General features: G+C 35.3%; 1 pseudogene; it reads left to right on the top strand.

The window, feature by feature from the left end:
• Positions 1 to 7,746: 7,746 nt before the first annotated feature.
• Positions 7,747 to 9,031, top strand: LOC107895905 (amino acid transporter AVT6E-like; annotated as a pseudogene).
• The last annotated feature ends 8,816 nt before the right edge of the window (positions 9,032 to 17,847 follow it).

Genomic DNA, 17,847 nt, shown 5'->3' with positions numbered 1-17,847 from the left:
TCAACACCCTCAGGTCATCCCTAAGACCATCCTCGAAGCGCACACTTCGCTCATATTCCGTAGCAACAATGCCCACGGCATACCAGCTCAACATCAGAAACTCAGCCTCGTACTCAGCAACTGTCTTACTGCCTTGCACCAGATTCAAAAATTCCTTCCTGCGAGCGTCCACATAACTTGCCCCAACATACTTGCCTTTAACGGCCGTCTTAAACAGTTCCCAAGTTACCCTTTCAGCTGGGGTTCCTTCTCTTACGGTGAGCCACCACTGGTAAGCCTCGTCCCGTAGCAACGATACGGCTCCCTTCAGTTTTTGCTCCACAGATAAATCCAAGCCATCCATAATTCGTTCTATGGCCTCCAACCAATATTCTGCCACATTCGGGGCGATACCAGACACACCCCTAAAAATTTCCGCTCCGTTGGCCCGGAGTCGTTCCGAAATGGACCCCCGAACTCCGTTGCCCGTACTTGCCCTGGCAACCCTTTCTAGAACACAAAGTATTGCCTACGACAGGGCGTCATCCCCGGCACCACGATCATGTGACTCTACTTCTGTTACCGATGGTACCGGTGCATCTGCCGCCGGCATATGTCCCGAAGATGAAGATACTGCTCGAGCGCTTCCTCGGCCACGTCCACGGCCTCTTCCACGAGTGGCTCTTGTACTCATATTGTATTATCTGTTTACAAATTTTATGCATTAACCCGATATTCCAGTGATTATTACAGATGTTTTATGAATCAGACAGTATTTCAGAGATTGTTCTCGCAGAATCGAAGTCTAACTACAGTTTCAGTCTCTTATCAAATTTTCCTAGGGTTTTAGTATCATCCTATCTAGAGCATCCTAGCAGAGTTCAGTACAGATAAATAATCCAAAAAAATATTCAGAGAAATTCAGAATGATACTTATAGGTTTGGGCCGGAGATTCGGAACGCCACCTTCAGAAGTCCAGATTTTAAAAACCGATTTTTTTTTGAAAATCTTCGTTTTTGTAAACCCATTCCACAGCCGAGTTGTTGCAACTTGGCTCTGATACCAATAAATGTAACACCCCAAACCCGACCTAGACGTTATGACCGGATCTGACGTGCCACATCAAAAACGTTAAAAATATTTTTTCCATTCTAAGTTCAGAAAATCATACTTGATGTTCAAAGGATTAATTCATTAATGGTTAAAGTGAATGGAAGCTGTGCACCAGGTAGGAAACCAGAAAATAGAAGGTGAGTCCATCGGACTGCTTAAGTACCAAGCTCTTTCCGATCCAATCCTAGACATGCACACCGCCATTACCACACTCCAACATCGTGTATTTATTTAAGTTACCATTGTAATTATGTTCATTTTAAAATAAAACATATTTAATTTTGGGAAAACGTTATCACAGTAGAAGCCTTGTTCAAGATCGTGTTACATTGAAATCAGTTTATGTTTTTGGAAAACGAACCCTAGATCTAGCCCATTTTGATAGTTAATATAATTTTAGATCATCATGATAAGTTATAAATCAAAACCCCTAAAAAAAATAATCATAAGCGGCCTTATTACATAACAAAACCCAAATCATCAAAGTAAAGAAAATTGAAGTCCAAATCACCAGAAGAAATCCATATTGCAGAACGAGTGGCCACTCCGAATCCCTCGCAGCTCCAAGCCCACTATGGTCGGGGATTACCTGCATGGATGAAGATAGGGGATGAGTTTGGGGAAACTCAGTGTGTAAAATTAACCCAACCATAGCCCATATCAGCTCAACCCACAGAAACAGAATAAATTGGCCTTAGCCCAGAACAGAATACAAAATTAAGCCCATAGGCCCATAAGAGATCAGATCAGATATTTCATGTATATGCAGAACCCAACCCATAACCAACCACATACACCCCCTTACCAACCTTTCACCATGTGGGGAGATTACTCGACCCACCCAACTGCTACACGCCACAGAATTATGCAGCATGGCTGCCAAAACAGATAATGTGACAGGGTCACCAGATACAGATAATCGTGGCCGAACCACCAGAACAGATATATGTGGCAGAGCCACCAGATCAGATAATTGTGGCATAGCCACCAGGACGCTTCCTTCATAATATAACCCATGTCCCCATGCAACAAATATTCATTCACGGCATACATCATACAGATTTAAATCAACATGCTTTTCAGTCAAAATTAACCTTAGGGACATATCGGTCATTTACACCTAGGGGTATCATGGTAATTTTCCATACATAAGGGTATGGTAGTAATTTAGCTACTTTTAGGGTTTTCATGCATATCCTATCCATTTACGTACTATCAGAATACTTACCGCGCATACTTACCAAATTGAGCCCGTTGGCCCATGAACCCGATTTTTGGCCCATTAAGCCCAAGTTATCAAAATGCACGAAATCGCACGTACTGCAGTTTATTACCTTTAGAATACCAAACATACAAACCCAACTATCTTACGAGCATTCGCACACTCGTAAATTCCCAAAATATCAATTTTCCGGCATTTCAGCTTTTCGGCTTTTGCCGATCTAGTCTATGAGAGGGTGTCCGTTACACACCTGTTTTATGACGATTCACTAACGAGATCCATGCACGAACTGCCTACAATTATAATACTACCATGTTAATCTTACTACTGAAACAAACTACATATTAACTTCTTACTATATTCGGCCAACAACACCTTAGGCCTTAGCGTTCCTACCTTTGCCGAAAATAGCGTCTTGATCCAGATCCGTTCACTCCACTTGTCCAAGCCCTTGATCAACAGCCTCTTAATCACACTATTACCAAAATAATACTATTATCACAACCCCTTAGGGCTACAAGTCCAAAAACGACAACCTCCCTAACCTTTTAGGGATTCCGGCTTTTCTTAAAATATGAAAGATAGACTAAGTTGGAAAGACTTACCACCGATTCTTTCAGTCAACATTCCCCCCTTAGTTCCTACTTGATTCTGATGCAGTTCTAAGCCCTCAAACGATAACAAAAGTCGAGCTTTCAGTGATCTCAGTATTCGGCTATGTCCTTAGGATAGTGTGGGAGTTTCGGCTTTTTGCAAAAGTGTAGAGAAAGCTAAATATGAGGGTTTTTACTTGTGGTATTGTCGAAAAAAACCTGGGGTTTAGAGGTTGATAGAATTGGCCAAAGATGATGAGAAAAATAAGAGATTTGGCTAGGGAAAAATCGATACAAAAGGAGTCAAGTTTTTGAGATTTCGAGATTTGAGGCAATCGGCTATAGTCTTAAAAATAATGGAAGGAAGGTGGTATAGAGTAGGGTGGCTGAAGGATTCGGCTATGGGGAAAAGAAAAAGAAAAGAATAAGTGGATGGAGAGAAGAGAAAAAGAAAAGAAGAGGAGAATGGTCAGGAAACGGCACCATTTACCACTAATGCCGAATTTATACTGGCACTAACCCTAGCCGAAATTCCCATGCTAAAGTCCCTTGGCTGGCCGCCTCTTGTTCCTTGATCAGCTCCTAGATTTCCTTCCTTATCTGCTCCTAAATCCTATCCCTTATCAACTCCAAAATCCTCTCCTGACAGACTTTCACTTCAGTTCCACTGCTTACCTTTTCTGAACATAAAAATAATAATTCCCTTAATATGTTCTCATTGTAACTTGAACCTTAGCTCTCCCTAGCATCCACACGCCACTTTTATAGCCTTGCCAGTGGCGTCACATGCCACTTTGCCACTTGCTTCCTTATGTCTTATTTTACCCAAATAATATTTAAGACCCCTGTTAACCAGAACCCCCCTTTTCCTCTTATAGATTAAAATCACCTAAAATTACCGGGTTTTAGCTTAAGCTTGGGCCTTCTAGAGCCCACTAACATAATTAAACCTACGCTAAACAGTCAAAACACAAAAATTCCAAAATTCACCAAAATTAATAGAAGTCCCGAAAATTGGGGCGTTACAAAATTCCTCCTGAAAGAAATCCCAAGTGACCTTCTCCTTTGCTACAATTGATACAAGTGTCTTCCACCAGTAGTAGGCTGAGTCTCTAAGAAGTGATACTACACATTTCATACATTCCTCGGGTGTACAAGATAATTCGTCAAAGACTCTGATAGTATTTTCTAACCAAAATTCTGCTCTTTCTGCATCATCATCTTTTGTTTCTCGGAACTCTTCTGCCCCTTGTTTTCTGATTCTATCAACTGGTGGCTTTTCTCTTATCACTGTACCTGTGGCTGGGGGAGCTTGAGCTACATGGGTAGCCTGAGAATCATGAGGGGGTGGAGGTCTAACTGTCGGATTCGTACGAACGAACTCGGCAAACAAATCATTCAAAGCTTGGAAGAGAGCTTCTCGAGTCACTCCTCCCTGATTAACTGTTACTGGCCTACTCTCAAATGGCACTGCCCCTTTTATGGGAGCAGGCGCGTTACTTTATACATCATCATCACCAGCTCGCTCAGGATCCATTACTATAAAACAAAATATCTAAAAATCGTCAAGAGTCGTCACACTATCAAAATACACGTATGGCATGTATAGCTAGACTTTTACTCACACTAACTGTTCTGAGAACCGACTAAACCTGCTTTGATACCAATAAATGTAACACCCCCATGCCTGAAACCATCACCGGAGTCAAGCTTGAGGTGTTACTAAACTTATCTTACCTTTTAAACAACTCTAAACCACTTATTTTAATTTTCAGAATAAACTATTTTTCTGCATCATGGTTGCTTAAAAATTCATTTCTCGAGTTTAAAAGCTAAAAATTAAGATCCGTAAATTTTTCCTGAAACTAGACTCATATATCTATCTACTAATTTTTTTCTAGAATTTTTGACTTAGCCAATTAGTATAGTTTATTAGTTAAAGTTACCCCTGTTTTAGAATTTGACTGCACTGGCCTCTACTTACTACTAACCACTTTTCTCTCCGTACAAATATCATATGACTATACCGTTTGTTTCTATTAAAACTAGATTCAATAAGGATTCTAACCATATAAAGTACACCACCTAATTATTTTTTGTAAAATTTATTGTGAATTTCTAAAGTAGGAACAGGGAATCTAGAAATCACTCTGGCCCTATTTCACCAAAACTCAGATACCCTATAAAATACAAAACCTTTACCTGTTTTGCTTATTTCATATGAAAATAGACACAACGAGCTTTAATTTCATATATTATTAACCATCAACCCATGTCTCTACAATTTCTTGTGATTTTTCAAAATCCCGTTATTTCTAATACTTGAATCTGTTTTTAAGTTACTTTCACATTTTTCTTAGTTTTCATGTGATAGTTACTACTTAATCATACATACTATTAAACATGTATATCATCAGCCACTCTATTAGCTAATCACTAGCAAGTATTTACACATCATTCATTGATCATATCATATCAAAAGAAACCAAGTTCCTATACATGCCATACACAAAACGAAACGTCTAACTATACCCACTACAGGAAAATAGGGCTTTAGCGGCATTTTTAGCGGCGTTTTATCAAAAAACGCCACAAAAATTTTAAAATACAGAGCAACAGCGGCGTTTTTTACTAAAACGCCGCTAAAAATAGAGCAATAGCTGCGCTTTTGGTAAAACACCGCTAAAACAGAGCATTAGCGGCGCTTTTGGTAAAACGCCGCTAAAAACCAGAGCATTAGCGGCGCTTTTGGTAAAACGCTGCTAAAAACCAGAGCACTAGTGGCGCTTTTGGTAAAACGCTGCTAAAAGTCATATAACCCCTAAACCCCCAAAAAAATCATAAACACTAATCTATAACCCCTAAAACAATAATTATTAAAATTTATGGTTATACAATATATTATATATTTTCTTATATAATCGTAAAAGAGATAGTATTGAATTTAAAATATTAATTAAATTAATTGTCATTATTGTTTAAGATATATGGTTTAGGGTTTAAGTAGGTTTATGAGTTAACTAGTATTTGAAGGTTTATGATGAATTATGGGTTTAGGGATTATGATTTAGGGTTTAAAGGTTAGGGTTGAAGTTTACAATGGGACAATTAACTTCTTAAGAAAGGGTGATTTTGAATGTGGAATTAGCATTTGTTGAAGCTTATATAACATAGAAATATCTTACAGAGTGGACATTATAACTAGAGTGTTCCAATAGAGAAATTGTTTTATTAAAGTTATGTAACTTTGTATAAATAATAATGCTATTGTGTATTTTTATCTATTTTTTTGTTTAAATATATTTAGATTAAATAGAATGTCTCAAATAAAATATGTTAAAAATTAAGTTTAGGTTAAGGGTTTAAGGAAATGATACTATTAGCTAGAAATTAACTGAAGAACATTTAAGATTCATGCTATTTTGTATATACTCATATTATTTAATATAAGAATATAAACATATATATGTGTTTTAATTTGTACTACACTAACATTGGCCACACGAATTCCCAAAAATATGTTTACGATTATGGTTTAGGGTTAGCAGTTTTTAAAGTACTTTATAGTTTGGGCTTTATGGTCTAGGAGTAGTTATGGTTGGTTTAGGGGTTACCGAATGGTTTTGGGGTTTAAAGTTTGGGGTTAGGGGTTTTTTGTTTGTGGTTTAAGATTTAGGGTTTTAAATTTAGAGTATAATTTTGGATTTTAATTTAGAAGATAAATGTATATAAGATAAATATATATAAATTATTATTTTAAAAAATATATAAATATATATATGAAAAGTGGTTTAGTGTGCAATTGTGTACATGAACTGTAATTTGATCTAGATCTTGTAAAATATTTACACGTTATTGATATAATAAATAGCATCATGTTTTTATTTAATTAATTTATATGCATACATAATATGTATTTTAAAATGTGTATTAAATCAAAATTAAAGTTTCAACTATAGTTAGGGTTTAGAGTGTAAGTTTATGGTTTGAGGTTTAAAGTTTAAGGTATATTATTGAATATTGAACCAATATTTAGAATTTTATGAGATTCTTGCGAATTTGTACTAAACCTAATATAAATATATGAAATATAGATTTTGTACTACGCTAACATTCATCACAGTAACATTATTTAGATATAATTTAAAAGAAATTCTAAATATATAGTTTTAAATTTTGATCAACTTTTATAAAATATTAAGGTATTAGCGGCGTTTATACATAAACGCCGCTAAAGATCGAAAATAGCGGCGTTTTTCTAGAAAACGCCATAAAATTTCATCATACATTTCAGTAAAACGGCGTCGTTTCCTCTGAATAGTAGTGGCTTTAGCTGCGTTTCTATAATAAACGCCACAACTCGTATTAGAACAGTGTCGTTTTGTAGTGTAGATAAAAGAGGCGTTAGTGGCGCTTTGCTGAAAACACCGCAAAAGGTATCATTACCGGCGCGTTGCTGAAAACGCCACAAAATTTCTTTATTTGAAACGGCGTCATTTTTTCTCTCCTGGGGTTTATGCCCTTTACCCGAAATTAGTTTCATTTTTTGCTAAGTCATTTTCCCCCATTTCGTCTCTTCCTTCCCTAAATCCCTCTTTCTTTTTCCCCAAATCATCCCCTAATTCCCCAAACCTGAAATCCCTAACATTTTCCCCAAGTCCCCCTTTTTTTCCCTTATTCTGTTCCCCCATCCCCAAAATCCCTAACTATTTTCCCTTTCCTCTCGTCGACGGTCATATGTTTCATGGGTTTGAAATGGTTAGTTTTTGAGTCCCCTTTAGATTAATGTGTAGTTACTGTATTACTTGCCTTTTTTTGTTTTGTTTGAAATGGTTTGAAATGGGTTTGATCTCGATGATTATACCCTTGTTTTAAGTAAACCCAATACCGAGTTTGGTGTTTCTGGTGCTGTTTTTTTAACTTAACTACCACAATTATTGGTGCTGGAATCATGGCTTTACCTGTTACTATGAAGGTTTTGGGGCTTGTTTTAGGGATTTTTTGATAATCCTGATTGGGATTTTGTCTGAAATTACTGTCGAGATGTTGATTAGGTTTGCGGTTTCTTGTAAAGCTAGATCTTATGGGGAAGTTGTGCAAATTGCAATAGGGAGAACTGCTAGGATTTTGTCTGAGATTTGCATAATTGTCAACAATGCAGGTGTCCTGATAGTTTATTTGATTATTATGGGTGATGTTATGTCTGGTTCGGTTCGTCATATTGGGGTTCTCGATCAGTGGTTAGGACATGGTTTTTGGGATTATAGGAAGTTATTGGTTTTGGTTGTTATGGTTGTTTTTCTTGCTCCACTTTGCGTGTTAGATAGGATTGATTCATTGAGCATGACTTCGGCTGCTTCGGTAGCTCTCGCTGTTGTTTTTGTTGTGGTTTGCTTTGCTGTTGCATTCATTAAGCTTATTGAAGAGAAGATAGAGGCTCCAAGGATGAGCCCAGATTTTGGATCGAAAATGGCAATTTTGGATTTACTAGTAGTTATCCCTATTATGACTAATGCATATGTTTGCCATTTCAATGTTCAACCTATATACAATGAGCTCGAAGGGCGACCTCCTCAAAAGATGAATCAGGTGGAGAGGATCACAACTGCTCTTTGTGTTGTGGTCTATGCCTGAACAGCAATATCAAGGTATTTGCTCTTCGGAAAGGACACTGAAGGTGATGTTTTGACCAATTTTGATAGGAATCTGGGAATTCGTTTTAGCACTACTTTGAATTATATTTGCTCTTCATTTGGTTCTGGTTTTCCCTATTATTCACTTTTCCCTACGGCAAACTGTGATAACTTGGTGTTTGAGGGATCAGCCCCTCCCACGGAGAGTAAAAAAAGGTCTTTGGCATTAACAGTAATATTGTTAGTGCTTATATATATTGGATCTACTATGATCCCAAATATATGGACAGCCTTCAAATTTACTGGAGCAACAACAACTTTTTCCTTAGGTTTTACGTTCCCTGCTCTAATTGCATTGAGGATAAGTCAGCAAGAAGAGAGCATGAGCTTGAGCAGAGTAGAAAATTTTTTATCGTGGTTAATGTTAATACTGGCTGTGATAGTTAGCATTGCTGGGATAATCGGGAATATTTATACCAAATTGCAATGATAATATGTATACAATGTAACTTACTATCTTTTAATGGTATTGAGCTTGGTCCTATTTCTCCTATTAATGTTTTACCAAATTGCTGGTTGTTTTTTTAATCATTTTATTTGTTTATTCCCACATGTTATTAGCAAATATAATTAATATTATACCAATCATTAAATGTTGTTTATTTTTAGAACTCATTTGATTGTTTTGTCGACCAGAAACAGACTTCTGTTCTTCAAATGCAATGAGTAGGGAAGTCTCTCAACATTATTAGAGATCAATCCCAAGCATCTCTAAATAAACCCTCAAGAAAACATTTCCAATTCAATCAAGGTAAACATTGTCTTCCCTAACATTTATGTTTCTTTCAACATGTTTTTCCTTTTATGTTTTCAATGTTTAATTAACATTTAATTACATTCCTAAATTTTTAAGCTTATTTCATCCACTCTTTTTTGTGTTTTGTCTCGATTTGGCTTCTTTCGTTAAGTTTCCTGTAGAAGCTTACTTATCTTTTATTGTCAAGAAACAGATTTAGGTAATGGAAGATGTATGCCTGTGTGTTTGTGTCTCTATATTTGTATGTATTTGGTACTAGATGAAAGCTTTACTCCAGTTTTGAAATATAGACCAAGTTTTGCATACATTGATCAATTTCTGGCTCTTTTCCTTTGAATACATGGTTCTCTTGATACTAAATACTCAGGTACTTTCTGCATATTCTGTGATTCTTATTAGATAAGTTATATATCAACAGTTATGTTAGTTTCCATCAAGGCCTCTGTAAACATAAAGTTGGTATTCTGGTTAGGAGAAGTTAATGTTTATGAGTTTTGTGGAGTATGATTCTGCACATGCAAAGTTGGTTTGTTTAAAGCTGTGCATTTTCATGTTTACATAATAATGGTGATTCCATTTTGGTTTTTTAGATGTTCTTTTAGTCTGTTTTCATGTTTCTATCCAACTTATGTGTTTAGTGTGGACTTAGATTGATTTAAGAGTTTATTGCTGTCTTGTTGCTCACGTTTTATATAAAAAAATTGTTATATTTTGTTGGAAAATGCTTTTCAATTTCTAATTATAAAATGAGATGTCGATTGAAGGTAATAAATGCTATGGTGAAGGAAGAAAATGGCACTGATAATGGTATTTAGAATGGCAAGCTTATATTGGATATAGTAAATTGCAGCAAGACTCAATATATTATGATGTTTTTCATGGTCATTGGCAAATTCTAGTTGATTGGGGTTGAAGCAATTGATTTTAATATTTAATATTTAATTTTTTTAAATGTCTTTAAAAGTTATAACTAATTTTTATCAAAATAGTATTAATTATTATTTGAAGTATGAATAAGTATGAATAAGAACACGTGATAATCAGTGTCTTCTTGAGTAGTTCCTGTCATCACATCCTTAAGTTTCCTTTGTCCCATTGATGATAAGTGTGCTTTCTATACAGTGCAGTTTTGCCAGATTTTGCTGAGGTGTACAGCTTCATTTACTGCTTCCTGCTCCTCCTGCAAGTATTGGTTCAACTGAAGCTGCCATTTAATCTTCGAATTAAAATTTGGTACTGATATAGATAAAGTTTTTATATTTGCTTAAACTGAAATATATTTGGTGCTACTCTTATAATCTTACATCTGTTCTAGGTACTATTGAGCACCTGAAATAATATTTGGTGCAACTAAATACACCACAGCCATTGACATTTGTTCTAGGTACGTACAGGTTTCGTTGCTAAATTTTTTTCCTTATTTCTATGCATTTTCACTTTAAATTACTTAACAAATATTACTTTTTGGACTCCAGCCTCTGTTTGCTGGTGAGAGTAGAGTAGACCAGGTACGTTTTATTAAGGTACGTTTTAAATATTTTAAAGATTCAAAGTATATAGGCTGGAAACCTGACCTTATAGTATTAATTATTTGAAGTATGAATAAGTATGAATTAATTTTATTACCATATATGTAGCTTGCTTGTCCATTATAATTACAACAATAGCTGACCTTCTCTCCAACCTTATTTTAAATATTTTAAAGATTCAAAGTATATAGGCTGGAAACCTGACGGGTTGCCTTATATCGAGTTGCAAGATATAATGGATCCTCCCTAGGTGTAACAACGCCACGTATGATGAATCTTAAAAAATTCAAAAAGAATTGAAAAAAGTTCTATCGCTATTGAATATTTATATAACCTTAATTTATTTCCAATTTACTTATAAAAATTAAACTACGATTCTTTTTTGATATTATTATATTCAAATTACTATTTTGTTATATTAATAATGTTTGATTTTAATATTTAATATTTTTAAATGTCTTTAAAAGTTATAACTAATTTTTATCAAAATAGTATTAATTATTATTTGAAGTATGAATAAGTATGAATAAGTTTTTATATTTTGGTTCAACTTAATTATTATTTGATTCAACTTAAGTATGAATAAGTATGAATTAATTTTATTACCATATATGTAGCTTGCTTGTCCATTCCTTATTTTAAATATTTTAAAGATTCAAAGTCTATAGGCTGGAAACCTGACGGGTTGCCTTATATCGAGCTGCAAGATATAATGGATCCTCCCTAGGTGTAACAACGCCACGTATGATGAATCTTAAAAAATTCAAAAAGACTTGAAAAAAGTTCTATCGTTATTGAATATTTATATAACCTTAATTTATTTCCAATTTACTTATAAAAATTAAACTACGATTCTTTTTTGATATTATTATATTCAAATTACTATTTTTTTATATTAATAATGTTTGATTTTAATATTTAATATTTTTAAATGTATTTGTATAAAAAAAGATTTCCAAACAAGTTCTATGGAGCTTATAAATAATTCTATCGACCTTAAAAAAGAATTAAAAATTTCAACGACTGAAGGGCCAATTATAAATAATTTTATCAATATAACAATATTGATCATTGTTTAAATATATTATAACTAATTTTTATCAAAATAGTATTAATATTGATCATTACTTAAATAAATTACATAACTCACATAATGTACATAACAACTTACATAACTTAACTAATACATGTAGTTTAATCTAATAATTTCCTTAAAAGCATATAGTTTAAAGTTCAAATTTTATAACTTACATAATCTACATAACTTACATAAAACATAAATATATATCATATCAAGACTTACATAATAAACAACTTACTCGTGTAACTTATTGCCAACTTTAGACTTCAACAACTACGAAATGGATAGGACTTGGATGAATTTCTCAAGGGCAAGCAACGAGTATCAAAATGGAGTGCAATCTTTTTTAGATTTTGCATTTCACAATTCAAGCCAAGAGAATATGATTCATTGCCCGTGTAAGAAGTGTGGCAATATCTATTGGCATTATCGTGAAGTTGTCTACGAACATCGAATTGTTGATGGCTTCATTCGGGGGTATAAAAAATGGATTTTCCATGGAGAGTGTACACCTAGTGGAGCCTCTTCGACGATTAATCTGGGTTATCCTTATAGTGGTTACCGTCAGAATGTTAGAGAAGATGACATGGAAGGTATGATGCAGGATGCATTTAATATGCGGAGTGAAGGTTTCCAATCATTTCTACCAAACTATGTTGCATCCGATGATTATAATATCGGTGGGAATACTTTTATGGAAACGAGAAGAAGTGTACCGGATGAACAACCGAATGAAGAAGCGGCGAAGTTCTACACGTTACCTGGTGAAATGAATGAAGAACTTTATGAAGGATCAAAATTTTCGAAAATGTCATTCTATATTCGCCTTTTCCACTTAAAATGTTTGGGAGGGTGGACTGGAAACTCTTTGACAATGCTGTTAGAGCTTTTGAGAGAAATGTTCCCTTTGTAAAAATCCCTCAATCATGTAAAAAAATGAAGAAAGTGATAAAAGATTTGGGCCTTGGGTACAACAAAATTCATAGTTGCCCAAATGATTGCATGTTGTATTGGGGTGATCGGAGAAATCAACAGTCTTGTCATGTTTGCGGTAAATCTCGTTGGATGAATAGAGATGCAGAAGATGTTAATGAGGATGAATATGGGCCACAGTCAAGAAGGAAGCCGAACAAGATTTTGCGATATTTCCCGCTAATCCCAAGGCTTCAAAGGCTATTCATGTCGTCAAAGACAGCTGAGTTTATGACGTGGCATCATGATCAACGAACGGATGATGGATTATTAAGGTATCCTTTAGATTCTTTTGCATGGAAATCATTTGACAATAAATTTCCAAGCTTTGCAAGTGATCCTCGGAGTGTAAGGCTCGGGTTAGCATCTGACGGATGTAATCCTTATAAAATCATGAGCACCTCGTACAGTACTTGGCCTGTGGTCCTTGTTCCTTATAATTTGCCTCCATGGCTCTGCATGAAGCAATCTTCTTTGATATTATCTATGATTATCCCCGGAGAGAAAGGCCCCGGAAATGATATTGACATAAATCTGCAGCCACTTATTGAAGAGTTAAAACAATTATGGGCGGGTGTTGAGACGTATGATGTATTGAGAAAGGAGAACTTTTACCTATGTGCTACTTTGATGTGGACAATTAATGATTTCCCGGCATATGCGAATTTATCGGGTTGGAGTACCAAAGGACGTTATGCTTGTCCTTGTTGTGCTGCTCAAACGTGTTCACAGTGGTTATATAATTGGAAGAAGTTCTGCTATATGGGGCATCGTCGGTGGTTAGATGAAAATCATAGATATAGATTTCAGAAGGCTTTATTTGACGGTACTGAAGAGTTGAAAAAAGCTCCTGAGCAGACCATTGGATCTGAAATCTTATTCATGTTAAAAGATATGGATTTCAGTTACGGGAAGCTGAATCAACCATCTAACAGGCAAACAAATAGACGATCGAGGGATGAATCTGATGATGAATCTGATGAGGAGGATGACCCTAATGAGGCGGACTTGTGGAAGAAAAGAAGTATTTTTTTGAGTTGCCTTATTGGGAGCATCACATATTACGCCACAATCTTGATGTGATGCATATTGAGAAGAATGTCTGCGAGAACATCATCCGGACAATTTTGAACGTCGATGGTAAATCAAAAGATAATCTTCAGAGTCGACTTGATTTAGTTCACATGGGAATTAGGCGTGATCTTCATCCCCAAGTACTTCCTTATGGAAAATATTGGTTGTCGCCTACAATTTTTACAATGTCAAAGGAAGAGAAAGAAATGTTCTACACGGTGTTGAAGGATATAAAGGTTCCGGATGCATATTCATCAAATCTATCTCGATGTGTAAGTCTTAAAGATCGAAGACTATATTCATTAAAATCACATGACTATCACATCCTGATGCAAGATCTACTTCCAGTTTCTTTACGGTGCTGTATGTCAAAGAAGGTAACGTCCTGTATAATTGAGCTGTCCAATATAATGAAAGCAATTTGTGGCAAAGTTCTGAATGTTGAAAAACTTGAAAAAGTACAAGATTGAGCCGCTTTGACATTATGCAATTTGGAGAAGATCTTTCCACCTTCCTTCTTCACTATTATGGTGTACCTTGTCATTCATCTCCCTCGTGAAGCAATAATTGGTGGGCCGATTTTCTATCGTTGGATGTATCCAATTGAAAGGTGCTAATTTATTTCAAAGGCATTCACCTTTATACCTATAGTTACCAGTTTTGATAATGTTGTATATGGTGTTTAGATTCCTAAGCAAATTGAAGTTTTATTACCGTAACAAGCGTTATCCGGAAGGATCAATTGCTGAAGGCTACTTGGCAAAGGAGTGTATGACATTCTGTTCTAGATATTTAGATGTTGAAACAAGATTGAATAGACCAAGTAGAAATGCCAGAATCAATAATCCTAACTTGGATAAAACTTATTTATTTCAAAGTTATGGAGAACCAATCGGCAAAGTTGAAATTGTAGAATTAGATGACCGATCTTGGATACAAGCGCATAGATGTGTTCTTTTCCACCACGATGCACTTGAACAATTACGCAAGTAAGTTCTAGAACATGATAAATATTCTTCTTTTTTTGATTTGTTTATTTTTTAACGACTTAAACATGTGTTTAACATAGTGAGTACAAACAAATCTTAAGATCTCGTCCACGCTCACGAAGATTACAACATCGCGAGATTAATAGGTTATTCGCAGAATCTTTTCATGAATGGTTAAGCCAAACGGTATGCAACTCAACATTTTATTGACAAATAATAATGTTTTCTCATAACATTTATAATTACTCAATTTACTTTCGATTCAATAGGTTTGGAGTGGGAATGTCGTTAATGACGAAGTTAAATGGCTTTCCCAAGGTCCGAATCGAGTAGTAAAAAGATATAGTGGCTTCATCATGGATGGATTCAGATTTCATACCAAATATCGCGAGAGATTGAGGAGAACTCAAAATTGTGGAGTAGTTGTTAATTCTTTAATTACAAGTTACGCTAGTGCTAGGGATAGTAATCCTGTCGAGGGAAATGTGGAGTATTATGGACTTCTAACCGACATTATTGAGTTGGATTATTATGGAAAATGGAAAGTTGTCTTATTTTGATGTGATTGGGCTGATGCTAATACTGCTCGCGGAATTAAAAATGATCAGTTTGGTTTTACAATGGTGAATTTCTCTCGATTAATTCACACTGAAGAACATTTGATAGACGAGCCGTATGTATTTTCTTCTCAAGTTAAACAAGTTTTTTACTCGAAAGATCCAATTGATGAGGTTGGTACGTTGTACTCCGAAACACCCCTAGAGTCTTGTTTGACATGGGGAATGGAAGTAGAGATGACATCGTTGAAAGATCAGAAACTTTGCCTTTTCCTGAACAAGACTTAGATGAAAATATCCCTAGTACTAGTACACAATTTCAATGGGTTCGTCAGGATGTAGACGAAGATATTTACGATTTATGATGTAGTAAGATTTTATGATTTTTTATTTATATGTAATGTTATAATTTTAACATTGGTCATGTTATATAATTTAACTATTTTATATTTACTATTGTTATTATTTCTTACTAAAATTTTATCTATTTTATGTGTTGCAGGAAAAATGCCTAGAAAAAGATTAAGAGATCTTAGTATTGTATAGAATACTACAAATTTGGAAGAAGTAAGTACTGAACAGCAGACAGTTGTTGGATCTTCAAGCGTACCGGAGACACTTGACGAGTCTGTGGAATTTCAAAGTAATGTTAAGTTTATTTTACAAATTGTATTAAAATTTATTACTGATTTATTTTTAAATTTCAATATAGTAATAATTTATTATTTTTCAGCTGAAAATGGTGGGACGCACAGAGGTCAAGGACGTACGCTCCTAACAGATTTATATAACTTAAATTCTGTCGAGCGTGTCAAAGTAACTAGAAACAGCCATGGTCAGCCTGTTGGACAATAAGCTCGACTTTTAGCAGGATATTTGGGCATTGTAGCACGAAATTCCAATATGTTTCCCATCAGCTACGAATCATGGCATAACATGCCTGATAGCAATAAAAATCAAGCTCTCTCTAATATTAAGGTAACAAAACGTTAATGTAATTATAATACTTTTGTAACGCCCCAATTTTCAGGAATTCTGTGAATGATTGGTAAAATTTAAAATTTTGTGTTCTGTCTGCTTGATGAAGGTTTAATTATGATAGGGGGCCTCTAGAAGGCCCAAGCTTAGGTTAAAATTCAGTAATTTTAGGCGATTCTAATCCATAGGGAAAAGGGGTTCTGGTTAACTGGGCTTTTAAGTATTAACTGGGTAAAAGAGAACACAAGGAAGCCTGTGGTAAGATGGCATGTGACGCCACTTAGGGGCTTTAGAGGTGGAGTGTGGATGACCAAGGAGGGCTAAGGTTCGAGTCACAAGGTAAGCAAATTAATGATATTAATTTTTATGTACAGAAAAGGTAAGTAGTGGAACTGAAGTGAAAGTCTGACAGGAGAGGATTTAGGAGTTGATAAGGGATAGGATTTAGGAGCAGATAAGGGAGGAAATCTAGGAGTTGATCAAGGAACAAGAGGTGGCCGGCCAAGGGATTTTAGCATGGGAAATTCGGCTAGGGTAGTGCTTGTATAAATTCGGCACAATGGGGTAAGTGAGCCGTTTTCTGATCACTGTTCCTCTCCTTTTATTTTTCTTTTTCTCTCCATTTGCTATTCTTTTCTTCTTCTATTCCCCATAGCCGAATCCTTCAGCCACCTTACTCTATACCACCTTTCTTCCATTATTTTTAAAACTATAGCCGATTGCCTCGAATCTCGAAATCCCGAAAACTTGATTCCTCTTATACCGATTTCCCTAGCCAATTCTCTTAATTTTTCTCATCATCTTTGGCCGATTCTCTTATCCTCTAAACCCCAGGTTTCTGTCGACAATACCACAAGTAAAAACCCTCATATTTTATCTTTCTCTACACTTTTACAAAAAGTCGAAACTCCCACACTATCCTAGGGACATAGCTGAATACTGAGATCACTGAAGGCTCGACTTTTGTTATCGTTTGAGGGCTTAGAACTGCATCAGAATCAAGTAGGAATTAAGGGGGAACGTTGACTGAAAGAATCGGTGGTAAGTCTTTCCAACTTAGTCTATCTTTCATATTTTAAGAAAAGCCGAAATCCCTAAAAGGTTAGGGAGGTTATCGTTTTTTGGACTTGTAGCCCTAAGGGGTTGTAATAATAGTATTATTTTGGTAATAGTGTGATTAAGAGGCTATTGATCAAGGGCTTGGACAAGTGGAGCGAACGAATCTGGATCGAGACGCTATTTTCCGCAAAGGTAGGAATGCTAAGGCCTAAGGTGTTGTTGGCCGAATATGGTAAGAAGTTAATATGTA

The sequence above is a fragment of the Gossypium hirsutum genome, chromosome A10 (assembly GCF_007990345.1).
Source record: "Gossypium hirsutum isolate 1008001.06 chromosome A10, Gossypium_hirsutum_v2.1, whole genome shotgun sequence".
NCBI lineage: Eukaryota > Viridiplantae > Streptophyta > Magnoliopsida > Malvales > Malvaceae > Gossypium > Gossypium hirsutum.
Note: the sequence above shows the minus strand (reverse complement) of the source record. Positions and strands in the feature narration are given on the sequence as shown.